General features: G+C 42.0%; 1 pseudogene; it reads left to right on the top strand.

Annotated features, from left to right (window-relative positions):
• The first annotated feature begins 310 nt into the window (after positions 1-310).
• LOC126936453 (mas-related G-protein coupled receptor member X2-like) lies at positions 311-6,396 on the top strand (annotated as a pseudogene).
• Positions 6,397-7,225: the final 829 nt, after the last annotated feature.

The raw sequence follows: 7,225 nt of genomic DNA, 5'->3' as shown, positions 1-7,225 counted from the left end.
GAGTCTTGCTCTGTTACTCAGGCTGGAGTGCAGTGGTGCAATCTCGGCTCATTGCAAACTCTGCCTCCTGGGTTCAAGTACTTCTCTTGCTTCAGCCTCCCAAGTAGCTGGGTTTACAGGCACCCACCACCACAACCAGCTAATTTTTGTATTTTTAGTAGAGATGGGATTTCATCACGTTGGCTAGGCTGGTCTCAAACTTCTGACCTCAGATGATCCACCCACTTCGGCCTCCCAAAGTTCTAGAATTACAAGCGTGAGCCACCGCGCCCAGCCTGGAGGAACAATTTTAAGAGATCTATTATACAGCATGGTGACTGTAGCTGATGATAATATATTGTGTTCTGAAAAATGCAAAGAGTGGGTAAGTGTTCTCACCACAAAAATACTATATGAGTTAATATATTTGTTATTTAGCTAAATTTATACCACAACGTCTAGGTACTTCAGCATCGTATTGTACAGGATAGATCCATACAATTTGAACTGTCCAAAAACTTTTTAAAATTAATTGCTGGGGAGTATTTCCTTGTATGGATACAGTAAGCTTTGTGTCATTATTCATGGTGAAAATACATTTGCTTTGTTTCCATTTTAACTATTAAATAAAGCTGCTATTAACATTAGTGTACAAACTTTTAAGTGAACATCCTTATCCACTCTCTTGGATACATTCCAAAGATAAATTTCTGGGTGATATGGTAAGTGTATATTTAACTTTTTAAGAAGATTAAAACCGTTTTCTAGAGTACTGTACCATTTTACTTCTCCACTGGCAATGTATAGAAGATCCACTTTCTCCAAATCCTTGCCAGTATTTGAAAGGAGTATTTTTTTACTTTAGCCTTCTAAGAGCTGTATATTGCTGTATCATCATGGTTTCTTCTGAGACCTCTCTCGTTGTCTTGTAGATGGGGTCTTTTTCTCCCTGTGTCTTCACGGGGTCTTCCCTCTGTATGTCTGTGTCCTAATCTCTTCTTCTCATAGGGACATCAGTCATGTTGGATTAAGGCTCATTCTAATGAACTCATTTTAACTTAACTAGCTCTCTGAAGACCTCCTTCCCCAATATACTCATATTTTGAGTTACTGGGGCTAAGTATTTCAACATATGAGTATTATAGGAACACAGTTCAGCCCATAACAAGGTCTTTTTAAAATATTTGCTCAGCATTGAAGACTATTTCTGGATAATTTAAATAGGTTCTAATTCAAATAACATTATTTTTTAAATGACAAGTAGCTTAATTTGGTTACAGCATGAGGCACAAGAAGGGCAATGATAGAAGATAAGGCTTTAATTTTTTAATATTCATACCAAATGAAAATAAATAACAAATTTCATGAAGTAGAGGGAGGAAGAATAAGGATATGTTGTATGTGCTGAACTCTTTACATTTTATAAGGGATGTCCATTGAGCCACTCCTTAACACTGATAAATTAAAAATAGAAATACGTTTACTATTCAGAACTCGTAAGTTTAAAAAGTAAGAATAAAAAGTGTAGCAAGGGGAAGCCTCTGGAGAATAGATTTAGGGAGTCTAAGACACTTGTAAACACATAGTGTTTTGTTTTGTTTTGTGATGGAGTCTCGCTCTTTCGCCCAGGCTGGAGTGCAGGAGCGTGATCTCGGCTCACTGCAACCTCCGCCTCCCAGGTTCCAGCAATTCTCCTGTCTCAAGCCTCTTGAGTAGCTGGAACTATATGTGCACACCACCATGACTGGCTAATTTTTGTATTCTTAGTAGAGGCAAAGTTTCACCATATTGGTCAGGCTGGTCTTGAACTCCTGACCTCAGGTGATCCACCTGCCTCGGGTTCCCAAAGTGCTGGGATTACAGGCATGAGCCACCATGCGCAGCCGTAAACACATGTTTATAGCAGCACAATTTGCAATTGCAAAAATATGGAACTAGCCTAAATGCTCATCAACCAATGAGTGGATAAAGAAAAAGAAACAACATAACGGCATTCACAGCAACCTGGTTGGAGTTGGAGACCATTATCCTAAGTGAAGTAACTCAGGAATGAAAAACCAAACATTATATGTTCTCACTTATAAGTGGGAGCTAAGCTATGAGGGCACAAAGGCATGAGAATGATATAATGGACTTTGGGGACTCAGGGGGAATGGTGGGAGGGAAGTGAGGGATAAAAAACTACACGTTGGATACAGTGTACACTGCTTGGGTGATGGGTGCACCAGAATCTCAGAAATCACCACCAAAGAACTTATTCATGTAACCAAATACCACCTGTTCCCCCAAAACTATTTAAATAATAATAATTTCATTAAAGAAAAAGGAAAAACAAGAAAAGTCCTCAGCCATCATCCCAATCCAGGAAAGGCTGTCCCCATTCAGCACCAGACAACTCTCCACCTCTGGACAAAAGAATGAAGGAAAGGTAAGGATATATACCAAAAACTGTCTGGTTTCCAGTTATAACTTTTGCTCTAGTTTTATATCCCTGTGCTTATACCTTGGAGTGCGACATGCAGTGGGTAATGATGCCTCCCTCAGGAAAAGGAAGGAGACATGAGGTCTCATTCTGGAGACTGAGTACTGGCAGCCCAAACTGTGGCACTTCCAAACAGAGTCAAGCGGACCTTTCTCTCTTCATATCCATCTCCTTGTATCACTCCCTTTATTCCAACCATTCAAATCTGCTTTCATGGAAAGAGGCTGCCTCTTACATTCATTTAAGGAGTAGGATAACATACAGGCATTGCTTCCCAGAGCTGAACTGCTGTACACCCAGGTTTTATTGCATTACTTGCTTTTCAAAGTTATTCTCCTTTGTATATTTGGAAAGGTCCAGGAAGAAACAAATAGTCCTAACTGAAATAATTGAGGAGTGTTTCATGAGGGAACTATTTACTAAGATGGGCAGAGTTAAGGGAAAGAGACGATGCGTGGGGCAGCACCCTAAGCAGCAATAGTGGAGCACTGCTTCCTCTCCTAGGTTTAAAGGGACAGGGAAGGTGGAGTTATCACTGAAATCATAACTTTATCTGTAGCTAGCTGTAGGGGCGGGAGAGGATGACCAGGCAGGTGGAGGAGCCCTGCATCACCAACACACAGCCACATAGGCAGAGAGCCAGGAAGTGAAAATCCAAAATCACTTTCCTCCTGCTGGAGTCTCCAACTGGCTCAATTCAACCAGAAACCAGAAGGAAAAGAATCCCACTAATGAGGTAAACATCCCTCTTGGGATGTCAAACAGAATGGAAAAGGGTGGGAAAAAAATCTCCAGGGCCAATGAGACTATCCCTCAAACCTCCCTTTATTCCTGGGGTTTTCTCTATCTAAATGCTATTAAACCATTTTTTTCAACACATCTCCATCAGTTACTTTTTTTCCTGTTTGCACTTTCTTTCTCTAGTGTCACTTTATGAAATAATCTTCCACATTCATTAAAAATTCCCTGAAAATGGAATGTAATTGAAAAAGAAAAAACTTTTTCCTTATTAGTCAGAGTATAAGTGGCTGCTCTAAAAATGTCCCATAGTAGCAATGACTTCTGTGACAAAGTTTACTAGACCTGGGCTGGAGGTTCCAGGCATCACACACCAGGACCCCTTCCATGTTGCTGCTCCCTAATCCCTAGAGAGGTGCCCTCATCCTCGTGACTCTGCAGGCTTCCAGTGACATCAACATTCCAGCCTGAGGTGAAGAAGAGGAGGACAGAGGGAGACCACACTTATTTCATCAATCCAAGAGTCAGTTACATCATATCTGCTCACCTACCATTGTCTAGTGTCTAATTACAAGATGTCATGAGCATCAAGGCAGGGGTTGGGGTAAATAGGATCCTTTTCGTGATTTATAACTCTCAGAAATACTATGCGACAGGGCAGGTGCAGTGGCTCACACCTATAATCCCAGCATTTTGGGAAGTCAAGGTGGGTGGATCACCTGAGGTCAGGAGTTCCAAACTGGCCTGGCCAACATGGTGAAACCCCCATCTTACTAAAGATACAAAAATTAGCCAGATATGGTGGCAGGTGCCTGTAATCCCAGCTACTAGGGAGGCTGAGGCAGGAGAGTCACTTGAACCCCGGAGGCAGAAGTTGCAGTGACCCGACATCACACCACTGCGCCCCAGCCTGGGCAGCCGAGTGAGACTCCGTCTCAAAAAAAAAAAAAAAAAAAAAAAAGAAATACTATGTGACAGAGGAGACAGAGGAGAGGAATGGTTAGCAGGGGACACTAGCGGTCTCTACAGACCCTAATAATCTCTCAGATTCTGTGTTCACATGACAATTTTTTGGGTGTTCCCCAAAAAATAATGATTGATAGGGCAGAAAACAGTGGAAAAGCCTCAGATAGGGCTCCAGGAGACAGAAGCTGGTATTGGCCATGCTCTTCATGATGTAAACAGGAAAATCCAATGTACTCTTTAAGCCTCTTCCTGTATCAACTGAGAGTATTACAAAAAGTGGTCCTTAAGGAGCACATGCTAAATGTTGAGGACACAATAGTGAACAAATACAGGTACGACTTAGTTATGAAGGTTCAGCTTTGATAAGTAAGACAAATGTATCACACCCTAATAATACATTTACAAACTGTTCAGTACCTTGAGCGGGAGCAACAGAAGTCTTGGTTTTCCTTCCTTTTGTTTTCGTGGCCAACCAAGGCTGTGGGAGTTTGTCTCTCTAAGAGAGCTCATAGTGGATGCATTCATGCCTGATGCTTCTCTCCACCCTTGGAAGAAGATGCATCCTCTTTCCACTTAGAGGCCTCCTGATTCATTGAGTCCTCTGGATGACCTAGTGATGGCTACATTTATAAGGTAGAAAAGGGCTCCTGGATTCTTCTATCTGTTCCTAATTGGCTTTCACTCATCTCTCTTTTGTTTCCTATTTGATTTGCTTCTCATTCTCTCTCTAACTGAAGTTTGTCATGGTTAGCTTTTTTTTTCAACCCCCAATCTTAACAATTAACTTGGATGTAACTTGGGAGTTACTCCCCTGCTTTCCCCCTCAAACATGTGTATTGAACGCTTGGTGGTGTTGGGGACAAAGGGCTGGACAAAAGGTTGAATCCTGAGGCAGCTCTGTTGGGTTCAAATCCACATTGTGTGAGACCAAGGAATAATTATGCATCCATTTTCTGCCCCTATGCCATCCTCTGTAAAATGGAAATATTAATAATTCTTCCCTCCTAAGTGTTAAAGGAGATAGTAGCTGTTAAACTCTGTCAGCTGCTGTTGTTTACCCTGATGAGAGCTAGTCCTCTTTCTCCAGCTGAAATCTGCATGAGCATCTCTCTACATTCCAAGCCCAGCACTTTTTCTACATCCCAACATAGACTCTTCTCACACAGAAGATTTAGCCAGCAAAAGAAACTCTTTTAAAGTTCTCCTGGGAGAGAGTGAAGTAGATTTATGTTGTGTGCACCCAGCACCCCACTTAGTAGTCCTCCATCTCTATTTGCACACTTCCATTTCCTCCTTCAGTGGCACTCAGCCCTCACACTCACTTACTTCTTCATCCACTATATTGCTGAGCAATTCAGCTCCAATCCACTCCCTACCCCAACATTGTGTACCAAAATGCTTCCAGGTGTTCAGCAAAGCCACATTGAGTTCTCATATCAAAGGCACATTAGTGATCAACTTCAGTTATTTGGACACACATCAGTAATTACTGTTAACACACACAACTGTCCAGAAAAAGAATTCTGAATAAATGAAATTTTCTTCCTCTCATTATACATGTGTGTTCTAATGCTTTTAATTGTGATCTCATTTTTATTTCCCATTTAACCCGCAAATCTGCTGCTACCATAAGGCTCCTCATTCATGCATTCATTCACTGAATAAATATTTGTGGAGAACACAGTGTGCTGCCTGTCTGTCCTGTGGCCTTTCTGGTACTGCTGCCACTGCCCAAGAAACCTGTCAACAGTCATGTGTGCCCTGCTCTGGGCCCTGTCCCTGTTGCTGAGCACCCTGAAAGGGAGGTTCTGTGGTTTCTTAGTTTGTGATGGTGACTATGGTTGGTGTTGGACATTTGATTTCATCACTGCAGCATGGCTGATTTTTTTTTTTTTTTTTTTTTTTTTTTTTTTGGTTCTCTGTGAGTCCAGCCTGTGACTCCCTGTGTGTCCTGCTGACCAGGCTGTGTGACCATCCTGCTCACAGTGCTGATCTTCCTTCTCTGCAGGCTGCCCTTCGGCATTAAGTGGTTTCTATTATTCTGGATCCTCGTGGATTTTGATGTCTTCCTTTGTCATTTTCATCTAGTTTCAGATGTCCTGTCTTCTCTTAACAACAGTGCCAACCCCATCATTTACTTCTTCATGGGCTCCTTTAGGCAGCGTCAAAATTGGCAGAACCTGAAGCTGGTTCTCCAGAGGGCTCTGCAGGACATGCCTGAGGTGGATTAAGGTGGAGGGAGGCTTCCTCAGGAAACCCTGGAGCTGTCGGGAAGCAGATTGGAGTAGTGAGGAAGAACCTCTGCCCTGTCAGTCAGATGGGACTTTGAAAGCAACACTGCTCTGCCAACATTGACAGTTACCTGCTCTTCTCTCAGCCTCATGCCTCTGAAGTGTCTTAGTGATTCCTCAATGACTTTGGTAGATTAATTTCAGCCTTGTTTTTCCTGTTTTATTCTTAGAAAAAGCAGTCTAAACTAAGAACATCTCCATCTTTCTCAACTGTACCAATAAATTTTTTTTTTTTTTTCTGGAAATGGGAAAGGAGGGAATTCATAGTAGCATTGTTAATAAATAACAGCATAGAAATAATTTAGAGAATGGATATCAGTATGTAAATGAGTTTCTTTCCTTGTGCCACCCCAAGTATTTTGTTATTGATATGGTTTAGCTATGTTCCCACCCAAATCTCATCTTGAATTCTCATGTGTTACGGGAGGGACCCAGTGGGAGGTAATTGAATCATGGGGGCAAGTTTTTCCCATGCTGTTCTTATGATAGTAAGTCTCACGAGATCTGACAGCTTTAAAAAGAGGAGTTCCCCTGTACAAGTTCTCTATCTTTGCCTGCTGCCATCCATGTAAGACGTGACTTGCTCCTCCCTGCCTTCTGCCAAGATTGTGAGGCTTCTCCAGTCACGTGGAACTGTAAGTCCAATTAAGCCTCTTTCTTTTGTAAATTGCCCCATCTTAGGTATGTCTTTATGAGCAGCATGAAAATGGACTGGTCATAGTTGCAAGATCCCTCTTAAGAGGGCTCTAAAGGCTGCACAGTGACTCAT

The sequence above is a fragment of the Macaca thibetana genome, chromosome 14 (genome assembly GCF_024542745.1).
Source record: "Macaca thibetana thibetana isolate TM-01 chromosome 14, ASM2454274v1, whole genome shotgun sequence".
NCBI classification, from domain to species: domain Eukaryota; kingdom Metazoa; phylum Chordata; class Mammalia; order Primates; family Cercopithecidae; genus Macaca; species Macaca thibetana.
Note: the sequence above shows the minus strand (reverse complement) of the source record. Positions and strands in the feature narration are given on the sequence as shown.